The following is a 17,271-nucleotide window of genomic DNA, read 5'->3' on the forward strand; positions in this document are numbered from 1 at the left end:
CGCTTGTTGGCCATCTCAGCAGCTGTTGTTGTTGTATTTATTTAATAATTTTTTTTTTTATAAAAATTATTGTTATTACAGTTACTGTTTATTTTGTTAGTGCATAAAAATACGCAACGTGCTTAACTCTCTTGAATACGCTTCCGTTAAGTAATAAGAAAATTGCACGCAAATTACCGAATCATAACATGCAAATACAAGTATATAGTATAGTCAGTAAGGAAGAAATTCTAACAAAGAAATATTTGTTGTTAAACATAAAAATAAAAATATAAATAAGAAAATACATCAAAATAATGAAACGCATAATTGAATTGTTGAATTGTGATTTACATATAAAATATACATATCTAACGGAAGAAGAAGAAATGTATAGTAAGTAAAGTAAGAGAGAATTAAAGAAATCAAGAAATACAATACATTTAATGGGCAATGTAATCATTGTGAAGACAATAATCATACACAGACACACATCAAGAAGTAGTAGTAGTTATTGAGAAGGAAAATAATTTCACATTTGCAAGTTGCGAAAAATTGAACGATTGCGCAATTTTTCCAGACAACAAACAACAGAACAATATGTTGATAATTTACTTTACTTACCACATTCACACATTTACGTATTTACAATTTATGAGATCACGAAATCTGGCAATCAACCACATAACTTACGCTACGGATTTAAAACTAAAGTACACATTACACTAGAATTTACAGCACTCGCATATACTTTATATTAGAAAAAAAGTTAAAAATAAAATCAAAAAATGTATTTTTTAAGTTTTTACAATATAAACTAAATAAATATTTTAACCTAGTTATGCTAAGTTTTTAATAAATATTACGTACAAATGTAGAGCTTTCAGTTAGCAGCTTGAAAAACTCATTATAGATAAGTAAGCTTTAAGCTTAGCAAGTTTCATAGTTCAAACTAATCTAGAGGCATGAATTTCAGGTAATTTTTGAGGTAAAACAAGGCAAAGGGCTTCATAATTGACACGTGACCATGCCTATGATTGCGAACTCAAAAATTATTAATGTAGAGTATCGTCACAATGTCTGGTTCTGTGGAAAAGTTGGAAATCTGTTTACCACTTTTTTTAACTATTTCGATTTTAAAATCAACCAGCGATTAGTAAAAATTTCTAATTGAGGGTGTGGATGTTTTCAGATTTAGATAAGTTTACAAAGAGGACTTTTTAAAAATTTCAGAAAAAAATAGATTCAGTGGAACCTGAGAAATCGTGAGTATCCTTTGGTAAACATATTTTTGAATAGTTAAAGTATAAAATAAAATAGAATTATTTTTAATTCTAGACTAGAATACTCCAAAAGCTTTATACAGGAAAGCTTTATGTGAGCTTTTTCCACGTAGGATTAGCTTTGAATTATCATGTGTTAATTAAATTATATAATGAAAGCTTTAGGTGAGCTTTTTCACATAGCATCAGCTAAAAAAATAGTTTGACACTTGGTTTAAAATGTATTTTTTTTTAATAATATTTTTTAGAACAACATTTTGAATTACGAGTTAAATAACTAATGAAGTCTTATACTCTGAAAGTTTGAAACCCAGTATTATCTATTTATAAAATTTTGTTTTCGCTTAAAAAAAAATATAATTATTTTTCTTAGAAATGAGTGAGGGTTCGAAAGACTTTCTAAAAGCTTACGAAAATTGAAATTTGTAATCTACAAAACGAGGGTAATGTTAGCAAGTATGAACAAATTACTTTACTGAGAGGCTATATGAAAGTCTTAAACACATTTTAACATATTTTTTAAATTTTTTTACAATTGCAACTTTTTACAATTTTTTGCAACTCTACATTTAAAATAATTATTTACAGAAATCGCTTTTTATAAAAAAAAATTAAAGACTTCCTAAGCGTGGAATTTATGAAACAGTTGTTTAAAAACGAAACCAAGTTGTGTAGCTTTCATCGACTTCCAAAGCTTGGAATTTATATAAAAGATATTTAACAACGAATGTGTAGCTTTCTTCTATGGTAGAACTATGAGAAGGATTTCTAATTTGTAATTCTGCCATTTAGAAATAGTGACATGACCAAAGAGGATATATGTACATACAGTATATTACACGTTTTAATAGTGTAGCTGACTTGAGTTCCTCTAAAATCCTTTTGGAAGGAAAATATGTTGAATAAAAGGCCTTTGATAGCTAGTCTGATTGGCTGACACAGTTAAGCTTTGGACAGCTTTGAATAGTTTTGGACAATTTTGAAGAGCTTTGGACAGCTTTGGTCAGCTTTATAGTTATACTGTTTGCTGTGGGATCCAAAACAAAGGTGGTTTGGTAGACTTTTTTTTAATATACCCAGTAAAGATTGCATTAAAATATTTTATAATGCATTGAGGAGTTTTTAAATGGCAGCGCTTTTTTACATATGTATCTAATCAATTGATTGATTGATTGATAGATTAAAAAAAAAAAACTAAAAACAAAACACAATATATGTACTGCGAATTACTTAAAAATAAATTAATGCTAAATTTTTTGTTGTATAGATTTATGAAAAAACAGCAGTGCATTAATTTTTTCTCATAATTTTATTACTTTTTCTGCTTTTATTTTATTTTTTTTTGTTTTGTCTTTCTATTTATTGTTTTGTTAAACTATTTTTCGGCGCTTTGCATTTTTTAAATAATTTTTTGCTCTATATTATGATTTTTTTCTTTGCTAATTATCAATAATTATTTCATATAGTAATAATCATAATAATAATAATAATGCATCAGTAATAATAAGAATAATAGAGGATAGAGATGCTTCTTCTTTGTATTTTGTTTATTAATTATTTATCAATTTATAATTTTTGTATTTTTTTTCTTTTGCTTTGGTTTCTATGAAATGTTCATATTTTTAATATATTTTTCGCTAAATTAATTTTTTGTTGTTTGTGTTTTAGCGTTTTATGTGTATTTTGTTTTTTCAATTATTTATTTATGCTTTAACATCTCGAATTACGCAGCGTTTTGTGTTTTTTCTTGGTTTTTATTTGTTTTTCGTATTTTTTTTATTGTTAATTGATTTTCACTTATAATTTAATTAATTGTTCATAACGTTTATAAAACATTTTAATGCTTAACAACTTTGTTTAATTTTTTTTTTAATTTTAATTTTCTTAGTATTTTTTTCATTTGGTTTTAATTATATAATTTTGTTTTTCTTTTCAAGCATAATTAAGTAATAATCGTAATTGAAAATTAAAAATTATTAATTATAAATGTATTGGCTTGTGTTTTTGTTTTATTAATTTTTGACATATTTTCTGCTAGTAGTTTAATTTAATTTTTTTTTTAATTTTGCTTGTGTGTGTACGTTTAGAATTTAAAGTATTACTGGCGTTTATTATTTTGTTTGAACTGCATTTTTTGTTTTCTATTTTAATTTTCAATTATTAGCGTATTTACGTTGCTTGTTCTTTCGTATTTAAAGTTATCAGGCTGGCGCAATTTATTTTTGTTATTTTTTTTTTCATTTATTATTTGTTCAAATATTTCTATTTATACTCTATGTGGCAAATTGCGTTCAAGGTAGCTTACGAGTATTTAATACTTGTATATAATTATGTATGTTGCATTTGGTTCGCTAACTAATCATATTTAACAAAGGATAATGCATATTATTTACTTACAATATTTTCTTTTTAATTTCATTTTCAATTTTACATATATATAATAATATTTTTAATGCAAATTTTATCTTTATGTTTCTTATTTTTTTTTTAATTTTTTAATTAGCAATTCGCGTCTCAGACGCTGAGTTTAAACTAACTTAAGTTGGATTTTAGAAATATTCGTAAAGCAATGCTTCTAAATTTAATTTCTGGGTACACACCTTTAATATATGTGAACAATTTTTCAAAAAAAAAATCAGTTCAAAAACAAAAAAAAATAAATATTTTTTAAATGAAAAAAAAACAGAGTAACTACATATCGTCACCTAAAATGCAGAGCAACGCAAAAAAAAAATTGAAAATCCCTGTCTGATATAATATCCGATATATAATCATTTTATAATAAATTATAAAAAAATTTACTTTAATAGTAACAAATTTATACTCGCATTGAATACACTCTTTCAAATATTTGTAAAGGCGACTTAAGCCATTTTTATATTTTTAATTTGCAAAAAATTAGCTAAGTTTTCGCAAACTTGAAGCCAATGCTGGTTTGTAGACAATGTAAAAAATAATTAAAAAAAGAACAAATTTTGAAAAACAAAGTTTTGAAAAAATAGTATGAAAAAGAAATTTTTTGAAAAAAAAAAATTTGAAAAAAAAGTTATGAAAAAATAACTTCAACATATCAATTTTTGCATTTTCCAATTTAAATGTTTTATGCTATTTAATTAGTATTTTTAATATACATATGTAATTTTTCTATTTCCAGTCTTTTTATCAAAAGAAATTTTAGTATTTTGAATTTTTATTAAAATATTTCTTTCGTTTCTGCTTTGCTATGTTCTGCTCCAGCAAGCCTATTAAATTATCTATTGGAGTTTTCTTTAGGCATAAAAGCGGAAAAGTCAGTTTTTAGTTCGTCAGAATTCTTTTAACTTGGTTGTTTGCATTTCGAAGCTTTTAAAAAGCTCAAATATAATGCAGTTGTAGAGATAGAAGAGCACGAGAGCGAAAGAGAGGGAAGAGTGAAAGACCTGGTTTTAGATAATTCGTTCAATTTCATTGATAATATTATTAGCGATATGTTTAATTCATTTAGTCAAACAATAATGATCTAACTATTATAAAAACAACTAAATAACTCATATTAGTTTTTACTAATTTGATTAGAAAAATCGTTAAAAACTACAATGGGTTCTATAATTTGATAAAAAATATATAAATAACTAATAAAAAATTGGAAATAAGCAGAAAAACTATAAATCGTAAAAAATTCAAATTAGTATTCGTGACCCTCAAGAATTTATAGGAAATAGCTGAAAATCCCCGTATCATAAAAGGTATAAGCAACTTCAAAATCGAAATCTTTTATATATAATTAAGATGAAATGTGAGCAGCAGAGTACGTAAAATATAGTAAAATATTAGACTAAATTTTTGGAATGGAATTAAACTTTTTCAGCATCTATGGTTGGAAACCGACGGCACTTTAAGGTTCGCTTTATTAATAATAATAACAAAAAGTCTTACGGAGAACATGTCTGCCGAATATGAAAGTTGGCGCATCGTTTCAGCATTGTTTTTGGCTAAGAATTCATGAAAAAAGCAACAAAGTGTGAGCTTTTAACAAACGAAAATCGTCAAGTGCATAAAATGAACAGTACGATGGCTGGCTTCAAAGAGCCCAGCAAACGCAGGCTTACAAGTTAGAGAATTTTAAAAAATTACATTAGACAAAAAGAAATCTTAAAAGGAAAATAGCTTCGAATTTGATTGGAGAACTAAACTTTCACTATTTGAAAATTGTGTTAGTAAAGCTTGAAGAAGTTGCTTTCAGCATAAAGCATAAGAAGATGAAATATTTGAAAATTTTAGTGCAAATATCATTGGAAAATAAAAAACTCTACTGTTTAATTGAACTTTTTCTGCCTACTGATATTGACTTAGTACACTGATATAAGGAGTATTTAGCTCAAATTAAAATACAGCTCGATGAATGCAGAAATTCGAAAGGGTTCCGAACAAAAATGTTTTTTATTACAAAATAAATATTAATTAAAAAGTACTAATTAAAATTAAGTTCAAAAGATACTTATATAAATGAATAACAAAAAATCGTTTATATATTTTTCAAGCAAATTACTTCACTACTGTCGTCTAACAATCTCGCTTGCGACGGCGTGCGCGACTTCGCTTACTAACTTCGTACGTATGTTAAATAGGTACATATGCCTTACGTTTAACGTTCTACGCACTAATGCATATGCATGAATGAATAGTTTGTATGTATGCGTATAACTCAAACGTGCTTTACTACATACATACAACTTTCAAGTTTGTTGTAATTTTCTAAGTGCGACTGTAGTAAGGGTCTTTCTAATCATAATCGGGAGCATTAATTGGAAAAATACAAATCTATGCGCAAATTTTGGAAATACTTCATTTACATATAATTTATATATATGTTTCTATAATAATTACTTTTAATTTTCAACATTAGACACTAAAAAATTTAATTTTACTAAGCGTTTCTTGCATTTTTTAATTATATTAGTATACTTATGAACGTCGTTTTCAATAATTTCTATTAATATTATATATTCTTTCAACTGATATGTTTTAAAGAGTAACTAAAATTTTAAAGAAATCACACAAATTACTACGAGTACCTAAAATTTTTTTTAACTAAATACTGAGTAAGTTTTGGGTAGTTTGAGGGTAGCTATTTTGCTATGCCTTTCTACACATAACAAAAAATTTTGGACGGCAATTAATTTAAGCAAAAATTATTAATTATGAAAAATAAATGTTCAAAAATATGGAGCTACGCTAAAATATATGAATAAAATTTATACGAAATATAAACTAAAAGCTTTTATTAACTTATGAGAGCAAAGCAAGCGTACAATTTGCCTATTTAGTCAAATATAAAAAAAATAAAAATATAAATATATAAAAAAATCAGACTGAAAATAAAAAAAATGTTTGTTAGCAGCTTTAGTTTAGAAATATTGCAGGCCGAGTTTCCATTTAATGAAATTGGCAGCAATTTGGGTAATTTACACAAACATGTTGCGCAACATTTGAAACTAAAATTTTTAAGTGGTTTATATAATAACAAAATATGAAATACTATGGATTTACATATAATATAATTATACAACGCAATTATTTAGAAACCAAATGTTGCTGGCAAAATGTTTCGAATATAATTGTTGCAAGTTCGTATAATGTTGCTAGGAGATAAAAATAAAAATAGTTTTATGAGCATAAATTTTAACATGAAAGTGGCTATTCGTTGTTGTCAAACGGTGATAATATTGGTCAACAAAATGTTGCGCAATAAAAGCAACAGTCAGTACAGGAAACTCACGGCTCAAACAATGTGAATGGAAACATCGACATTTAACATTTATGTTGATATTAGAATAGCTTTTGCATTTGTAGTGATCAAATTGGTTATTGATTAAGATTTCCGTTAACCACTTTTATCACTACAAATACAAAAGCAATTCAATATATCAACATAAATGTTGCGATATTTTGGGAACAAGTTCTTGTAATATTTTTTGGAGTTTACATTTGAATAGCGCCACCGTTTTTAATTACTCTTGACAACACCAACAAAAATGTTGTGCAACATATTTTAGCATCATGTTCTTGCAACATCGGTTCGAGTTTACATTTTAATCGCCTAGTCACTTTTAATTATTTTTGGCAACATCAACACAAATGTTGCGCAACATATTCCTGCAACATTCCCATATAATGGCGATTATATTCGAATATCTTAGCAGCTTTTTATTATTTTTTGCAATATCTATACAAATGTTGCACAAAATATTCTTTAAACATTTGAGCAACAAGTATTTCCAATATTGGAGTTTACATATTATTATTTTTGACAAAAAAATCAAAAGTATATAAGTGCATATATAAACAATGCAATGAATATAAATGTTGCACAATGTTGCTATTCAGAATAAGTGTTCATTTTTTAATTTTATCAAGTGATGGCAAAGTCGTGAATCCGACTGCACTATACTTTCGTAAAAGTCGATTAGGCGAAAATTACACTTTTTTAATTTCTGAGGTTTGATTAAGCTTTAAAAAGAGTATTAATTAATATATTAAATAATTTACAAAATGTATATTAAAACAAGTAATTATTAAACTAAACTAAATGCACAATATAGTTTACAACTAATAAACTCTCAACAAATTAAACAAAAAAAAAATAATAAAATAAAAAAATAAATAAATAAATAGATAAACAATTTTAAATAAAAATAACTAAAAATACAAGTCCAAGTACTGAATAAAAACGCTACTTAAAACTCAATACTCTAAGCTTTAAAATAATAATAATAAAACAAAAACCCAAAGTATGTATGTATATGTGATATCTCACAATTTATTTCAATCACTATTGCGCTATGCTATTTTCGTTGGTAAAAAACATTAAATAATAATCAACAGCTGGTGATACATACATACATACGTATAATCGTTGATACAAAACAAAAATGAGCTATTTAATTAACTATTAATGCAATAAATAATGGATAAGATCATTTTTATATAAATTCAATTGAAACTTTTTCAAATTTTTTACGCTAACTTTGCACTAAGCCACTAGCTAGCTAAATTAATTAATTTTTTAATTAAATGTACAAAAATTTACACAATTCCAAGAACCTAGTACAACTTAAATTAATTACGTACGTTTACACTAACAACTAAACTAGACTAAATTCAATTAACTTTTTACAATTTTTTACGTTTTTATTTTTTTAATTATTATTAATTCTTAAATGAAATTCATATGCTTTTGTTTTGTTTGTTTCATTTCATAAATAAATTTTTATTCTCCATTCTTTCTTATTTGCATTCAATATATTACATTTGTATGGCGTAAATTAATTTAATTACTTACTCACATTTGCTTTTGTTTACCTCTTAACTATTTACAATACATATCTAACAATTTTTACACGTTCACACTATTAAATTTCATTACATTTTCCATTACTTTTTTTTTTTTTGAAATTATTTTTTGTTGTTTTTTTGGTTTTTGGTACACATAAGAAAAATTTTCAACTTCACATCGCAACTTATTTTGTTTTACTTTAAATTATTATTTTGTAATTTTTTTTAATATTTCGCTATTTACTCATTTAATTAGTTTTGTTATATGTTTATAATTATATTTTTTGAACACATTTATTCCAAATTTAAACATTTAGTTAAGCTTTGTATGTTGCATAACTCGCTCAAGAGACATACTATCGAACAACAAATGAATGCAGTTAGGGTGTGGGGAAGGGAGCTTAGTTGGAGAGGCGACGCTTTGCTGCGGCTTAAGGAAGATACAGACAGTCAGTTTTGGTAAATGTCTAGAACAGTTCAGGCTGATAAATTTTTTCGAGTATTTTTCTTACTAAAATTCTGTGCTCTAACTTCAATTTTCGCAGCTTAAACTTTAAGACGCATTTGAACTAATTTTGTGATATGCAGAATTTGAAAAGCAGTCATCTTACTTAGTTGAAAAAAATTAAACCGAAACATCTCCAAAACGCACTAAAAGCTAGCTGCACGCCTTATATGCCCTGTTTCTAATCACTAGCTACCACGTGCTTGCTTTTTTAACTGTTTTAAGCGCCTAGCCATACGTATCCTTTTCAGCGTAATTCTACTATTTCTAATAAAACTGTTTTATATTTGTACAAAGTGTTTGTGTTTGTTTTTGTTACGTGTTGATTATTATTACTTTCATTGGTTTGTAATTTTAAATATTGTTTTTTTCGTAATATCAGCTGTAAATATTTACAGTAAGTCGTTAGAGTTGAAGCGAGGGCTATTACTGAACGAGATGGCAGTCCGCTGAATAAAGATTGATTAAGCAATTAAAATTATTACTTAATAAGAAGGAGAAAATCTGCCGGAATAGCAAAATACAACCAAATTTTCAAAACAGTAAACGACAAGTAAATTGTTTTCTGGTTTGAGTGCCAAGAATCTCAAATGTGCTTAAAATTTCCAATTCCTTTTCAAACTACGAAACTGGATGAGAGAACTTTAGTAAGTTTTAAGCTTGAACTTTGGTATCGTACAATGTGATTTCCGCAGTGAAAGCTCTAAAGCAGCTTTCACATTTCTGAACAAAAATAAATGGAAGCTTTAAGGTACGAACGTAATGGGTTGACAGAGAAAGCCATAGAGACGAAAGTACATTGTATCTTATACCATATCGTATAAAGATTGATAAAACATAAAAGCATTTACAATTTTGTGGCATGTGATATACGATCTCAGAGCTATAAAAGTGAGAAAATAATATATAGAAAAGTAGATCTATTATATTAATAATCAACAACTTAGAAAATAAATGATAGCATAGTAGATTTACTAACGATCTATAATTTAGAAAATCGTCGTCTTAAAAAAAGATGTTCTCTGTGGAATTATCCATTATTTGAACATTTGACCACCTATTGCCTTCCGCAAAATATGGAATTTTGTAAGAATTTTTCTAACCAATGACACAGCCTGAGTTTTGACGCTGTCTGCTCATTAGAAAAAAGTCTATAATTTTAATTTTTACTCGGGAATTCCTCCAATAAAGAATATGTCAAGTCGGACATAATTTCGTGTCAATGCAATTTTGAAAGAAAAAGCCTTCAAAATTCAGTAAAAGGTTGTTACGGAAATGGACTGAAGAGCATGTAAAGATAGTTATATAAGCCGATAAGGACTTGGGCAAACATTCCAATAGTTTTTGGAAAGATTGGCATTGAGCTATTATTTCAAGGGATGAATAAATAAAAGAAGCCTAACAATTATCACCACCAGTGCTAAAATAATTTCTTTACGAACATTTTCTTCTGATTAATTAATCAAAACTCTAAATTTTTTAAACTATTTTATATATGTCTTGATTTACTATGAATTCTTGAACAAATGTAAGCAATATTAGGAGAAAGTAAACCAAAAACTATACCACAGTTACCTTACGTAATAAGGGCGTCAATATTTTTTAGCAGATTTACTGAGAATACTACTGTGTGTGTCAAAAAGTAAGCTGAAAGTGTCATTTAAAACTTTGGGCATCATGAAGGCAGGCTCAATTGTTTTTTCAAAGTTGACAGGTTTTTATATAACAATTGCCAAGCGAAGTCCCTGAGCCTATCTTCTTGTTTTTATTAGCGTAGAAAATAGCCCAGATCCTATAGTTGACTTCTTACCAAAGACATCGATCAAAGTGAGAGATATGATATTGAAATTTGGAGAGAATTCTTTTCTGATAGTATTATCTCTGTGTATCAAAAATGGGCTAGGTCAAAAAAATCAAAGCTTTGGTGCTTGAAAATCTGACAATTGGCAGATAGTGTTTGAGTATCTTTGGCACAGCCGAAACTATTTTGTTTTGTGTGTCAAACGGCCTAAGTCTCCTTTGGTGTTAAGATCGCTAAAACGCGCTATGCCTCAAATCAACCCGTTTCGCTCCGCAACCACCGTATTCGATTGATTTGGCTCCGCGGGACTTATAGCTATTTAATAAATTCAAATGGCCAAAGCGGGACGCATTTTTGACACGCTTGAGGAGATAAAAGCCAAATCGAAGGTTCTGAAGGCTGCACGGGAAAAATACTTTCCGACTGTTTCGAGAACTGGAAAAAGCGTGGGCAAAAGTGTGGGACGAAATTGATTTAGAATAATAAATAAAGATTTAATGTTTTATAAACAAATTCACCTCACATTTTGAACACAGTCGTATCAAATCGTATGTACTTGTATATTAAAAAAGATCAGTAATAAAGAAGAGTATTTTTTGATTTGCATACTTTAAGAAAAAAGCACATGTGCGCGTGAGCTCTGTGAAATCAACTCTACTTCAGCAACAGAACAACCGTTACTCGTTCAATAAAGCACGCGTAGATATTTGCGACTCCAGCGAACTACAAAGCGTCATTTCGGTTTTTGTGTGTGCGAACTTTTCGAAAAAAAAAATCAAATCAAGAAATTAAAACAAAAAAGAAACTGCTGTGCAAGCTACTGCGTGTTTGCGTAAAAAGTTTTTCAAAATTTCACTATATTTTTGTTTTTTCTTTCATAGGAGCTAAAGGCTTAATCGCCTCAAGTGTTAAGCGAAATAGTCAGTTGGTTTTTTGTTGTCGGTGTGTGTGTGTGTTACTATGCGTATGAGTGCGTGGACGGTATTCAAAGCTGTTGAATTTACATTTTACTTTTACATACATATTTGCATTAAATTATTTTATTGTAGTTATTGAATTTATTTATTTTCTTGTTTCTTTTTTTTGTAATTATTTTTATCAATAATTTGTCTTTATGTATTTTTTAATTTTTTAAATTTAATATTTACATATATTTAAGCTTACTTTAGTTAATTTTTTAATACATATCTTTGGTAGTTTTTTGTTTTTGTTTTTTTTTTTTCAATGTAATTATTTTTTATTTTCTTTTAGCTATTTTTTCTCCTATGTACACAATAACATTTTGATATTTAATTTACAAATAGTGCAACTTAAAAAAATTGCATATTTTCAGTCATCATTTTGTGTGTTTGTGTGTATGTATGTGTTTATGCTTGTATATAATTTGGTTGTTGCTGTTGCGGGTGATTTGATGTGACAAATTGTGACGAAAAATCGGCTGCAAAAAAATAATACAGAAATTTGTATGTATGTAAAAAACTAAGTGAGCGGCAAATGCGCAAGCAAAAATATTGCAGCTTTTTGTGGCGTGTTCAAAATAGCTTAGCTTGCAAGGCGTTAGCGTTATCCTTTTGGTTAAATATTTCACGCGCATTTTGGAAAAATTAATTGGCTATTACGAAAGCACACAATATACAGTTAAATATGTCGCTTTGTAGTTGCGCAGTTAGAATGCATTTTTGTTGTTGTCATTGTTTAACTTCTTTGTAGCTTTCACTTTGTGTGTATGTGTTTATTTATGTGTGTGTGTAGATGATCATAAGAGCGGTTAACGGTTCGTTTGTTTTATTATTTAACTCTATTTATATATTTTTGTAATTGTTTATACATATATTTTCAGTTGGTTTGTTTGTATGTTTGCTCGTTTGGGATACTGACGCGTGTGAATTTTACACTTTTTCCATTTTGTACTTTTATCATTTATTTTGCATCGTGGGGTTAAAGAGAGTAAAATTGTGATTGTTTTCTAAATCATTTTCAAAAAAACAATAACGGTAACATAAAATAGTAACTGTAAACTTTGTAGTATATTTCATTTTGTTCATATGTAAGCAACGTAGTGGACTTATTGACCCCATAGGTTGGGAGATAATTTACTGTAAAACTATAATTGTCTCAACTATTTGCTAAAATTTTGAAATTAAGTATCTTAATGTAGAACGACATAAGCATAAGTAAAACATCGTTCGCTCTGAAGAACAAACGAGTTTTTAGTATTTCAGAATTCAGCAAGAAAATTCGTTAAATTTCGGTTATACCGTTTGAAGAAAAAACGAGATTTTACCAAGAGTTCAAGAGTTCAACAAGAGAACCCGTTCACTTCGGTTCCAACGAAGTTATAACACGCTTCTCAAATACTAAAGATTACTTACAAGAACTTTGATGGGTCAGTTCGATATCTATTCCCACAAATGATCAGCTTCTTGGTGAGAATAAGACGGCTGCGAAATTTCAGATCGATATCTCGGAAACAAAAGGAGTAGTTCATGTACATATATATTCAGACAGATAGACATGGCTAAATGGACTTTGCCCGCCAATCAGATCATTTATTTACTATACGTGTATACTTTTCAGTGCCTCTGAGGCTTCATTTTGAGGGTTACAAACACCGCGGCTAACTCAATATTGAGTTTTAGGTTACATAAAGGGTGCTGATAGAACCATTTTCATCAAATTTCCAAAGCAGCTATTTAAGGCGTAATAGCTTCCACCTTTAAAAGTGAGATTCCACAATTTTAATCTCCAATAGAAATGAATTGCAGCTGCTCAGTTCAATCAGATCCATTAGTTTATTATTAAATGCAATTTTTTTCGTTCTGCATATAGTTCTCCATACAATGATATTTCAGCTCTTGAACATTTTGTAAATTTTTGTTCGACCAATATCTTTTGTTAGGGAAATTTTTCAGGTTTCTATCACAGAGAAGACCGGTATCACTGGATAAGTGAAAACCCTCTTTGGGAGTCAAAATATACCCTTTACATAAAAAAATCGACACATCACTCTTTTTCTTTGAATTCCCCAAAAAGGCCGTTTTTTTAGGCTGCCATACTAGATGTGCCTTTAAATTTAATTTCTTACTCGCATTTGATATTATTTTAGGATATCTTCGATCTTTGATCTTCAAATGAAAATGGCTTATGATATGTATGATATAGAGAATTTTTTCCACTTGAGTTACTGTCAGAGGTCACCATTACAATTGGTGGTTTTGTAGTCATCGGATATTACTTAATAAGAGAAATGGGCTCAGGTTATTATTCCTTAATCTCAGAAGAATATCTTCATATCTTTTGTACGATGTGTTAATTTTGTGAAGATACTTTTAATTACCTTCGCTTGAGTATAAAATGAAAACTTGATAGTCCAGTTCAAAGGAAAGACAAACCAAGCCACCAGTCTTCTATTTTAGATTTTTGTTTGGCCTTTTTCAAGTTTTTACCAATAGTTTGAACTCTATATGCAATAAGCCGATCCGAAGCGGTTTGATTTTTTGATTTACGGATATGATTTGAACTCAAGATCCAATAAAATAGTGCAAAAAACTGTTAATTATACTCCCTATTTTACATTTTATACGCATCTATGCGAATTTCATAACCTCAATTTAACTTAAAGTCAGTTATGTTAAGTCGCACTAACGCTGCTTACACTCAACAAAAATTCTACCTAAAACAACTGTCTGAAAATGCGTTTCGAACTGCAGCGTTCATTTAGTTAGTTCTAAAGAAAGTTCTGTTAAATTTGTATTTTCGTTTGTTTCAGGATTTTGGGTGGTATCAGTGTATGTAGCGGGTGGGTGATTGTTGTTGCTTTGAAAAGCCAGATGTTTACCTACAATGTTTTTTACTTCTTTAGAGTTTGTTCGATATTTTCACTGTTTATTAAAATCTGCCTACTAGATCAGCGTTTTGTTTTTCTTGCTTGTTATTATAGCTCTGTTTGTTAGTGTATAGAATAATTTATAGTATTTTACATATTTATTTATACTGTTTAAAGTTTGTGTGTGTTTAGAATTTGCTTTTCGGTTTTAAGTAGGAGTAAGTATGCATATGTATTAATGGCTTTGTTTTTTTTTTTTAATTTTTATATACATATATATAATTTGTTTTTGTTTTTTGTTTGTTTGCTTTTGTATTTTGCTATATTTTACTTTGATACCCTAGTAATTTATCTATTAACGGCAGTTTATTTCTTAAGGGATTTACATTATTTAAAAAATTAATATCTGCAATTGTAGTTTGTAGGCGCTAAAGCTCATTGAGCAGGCGAAAGCGAAGCTTTCATTTTGGCCAAAAACAAAAATGTCAATAAAATTATATAAATATTTGAGGCTGTAATTGTTTTTAAGTTTTTTCTTTGTCAATACGTTTTGGTTTTTATACATATGAATACTTGTTTGCGTGGAGAAGATTTCAGTTTTTTGGGAAATTTGTATTCGTGTTCATTTTTTTAAATAGTTAGTGTTTTAAAATTAAGAAAAGCTCTCTAATTATTTTCTCCATTATTTATTTTATTTTTTTTTTTCGTTTTGAAAACGCTGTTACTTTTTTGCTTCGAGAATAGTTTTAACTCTGTATCATTAATTTGATTTGAAAAATTGTATAAAAATGTAACAACAGTATAGAAAAAAAGCTATGCAAAGCTTACGAGCTTTCAAAAGTTTTAAACAATTATGACAACATTATAGAATATTTACACAAAAGCTATACAAAGCCAAAAGATTTCAAAAGTTGACAATTAATTAGTTCTCAATTCTTTTCAAATATTCGCTAAAATTTAAAAATATTTAAAGGCAATTTTATTAGAAAATATAAGCAAAATGCTTAACCCTTACAATACCAGGTGTTTTTTTTATATCGCAGGAAACTTTTTAGTTAAAAAATGCGAATTCACTTGTAATTAAATCGAAATAGCAAAATATGGACTTAATTTTTGGTCTTCAAAGGGTTAATAAATATTTTTGAAACTTTTATGTCGACACATGTTTAAATTTTAGGACAACTATAATATTTTAGACATTTTTTAACTAACGAAATTATAAATTTCAATTTATTATATCACATAAGGGTTAATGTAGAATTAAAATTTTAATATCGCTGTTTATCTAAATTTTAAAATAAAATTTTTCTGTAAAGAAGTTGAGCTAAAATAATGGATTCAAAAAATAAAAAAAATTAACCCTTTTTAAGGATAATTTTCTAGTCATACAAAGGTTGATTTTCTCAAATATTGCTTAACAGCTCTGAGGGGTTAAAATATTAAGCCAATTAAAATTAGCTGTTTTTTATAGGTTAATTTGATGAATTTATTTTTTAAATATTTCGCTCACAAGGGTTAAATTTATGGCAAATAAGAGTTTAAATGTTAATTCGGTGCATGTAAGTTCCAAATATTTCCGTTAAAAGATTTAAATATTTTTTCTTTTTCAACTGTTCACAAGGGTTAAAGTATTAATGGAAAAATTATTTTTAAAATATTTGTTTTAAAGGTAATTGAGCATGGTATTTGATAGAAATATATTTTCATATAAGCTAAATTCAATTGTATAAAAAGATAAAAAATCAACAGCTCACAAGGGTTAAAATATTAAGTCAATTAAAATTAAGCTGGTTTTTATAGGTTTATTTGATAAATTTAAATTTTAAAAATATTTTAAATATTTCCGTGGGAAGTAATTGCCTTGAGTATTTTTTTTAGTGCTCACAAGGTTTAAATTTAAGGCAAATAAGAGTGAAAATATTAATTCGGTGAATTTATGTTTTGAATTATTCCGCTAAAATATTTAAAAAAATTGATATGAATAATTTTTTCGTTTTCTACTGCTCACAACGGTTAAAATATTAATGACAATTCAATTCTACTTAACTTAATTTACCTTTAAATTCGATAAAAATAATTTTCAAATATTTTTCTTTAGAGAGATTAATTTAAATAATTTTTTTTATAACTGCACCCAAGGGTTAAAATATTACAACCAGTTAAAATGAGCTGGTTGCATTGCTTCAGTATTTAAACATTTGTATTAAAAAAGAATATCAAAATTTTCAAACCATAATAAACGCTTTAAATATAGCTTTCAGTGCCAGGCACTCACTTAAAGGTTAATGTTTTGCTCATTGCGCAGCGTAAATTGTATGAAAGTGTTTTCTAAGAATTTTTCTAAAATTAATTTCTTCATTTTCAAGCATCTCTAAAGAGGTAATACCATTTCAAGAGAGTCTGCAAAGGGCAATTTGAAAAAAAAGTATTAAAAACATTTTTTGTGTGTGTTTTTGAGAGTGTTTCTTCTTTAACTCTGCGCTACTTTCTTACATAATGCATATGCTTGCTTTAGCAGTCTTTTCCGTGTCTATACATACATGTTTTGCAATAAATCTTAATT

General features: G+C 27.5%; 1 protein-coding gene across 2 annotated transcripts in view; it reads right to left on the reverse strand.

Moving 5' to 3' along the window:
* Nucleotides 1-17,271, reverse strand: part of LOC105227479 (potassium voltage-gated channel protein Shaker) — a 541,010-nt gene that overhangs the window by 5,596 nt on the left and 518,143 nt on the right. The window contains exon 12 of one of the 2 annotated variants that reach the window (XM_049454904.1): nt 2,792-12,320. The exons of the other annotated variant lie outside the window; for it this stretch is intronic. The gene's annotated coding sequence lies outside the window, so the exon portion shown is untranslated. Of the gene's footprint in view, nt 1-2,791; nt 12,321-17,271 lie in introns of those variants that run through there. 2 annotated transcript variants of the gene reach the window in all.

This window comes from Bactrocera dorsalis, chromosome 4 (genome assembly GCF_023373825.1).
Source record: "Bactrocera dorsalis isolate Fly_Bdor chromosome 4, ASM2337382v1, whole genome shotgun sequence".
NCBI lineage: Eukaryota > Metazoa > Arthropoda > Insecta > Diptera > Tephritidae > Bactrocera > Bactrocera dorsalis.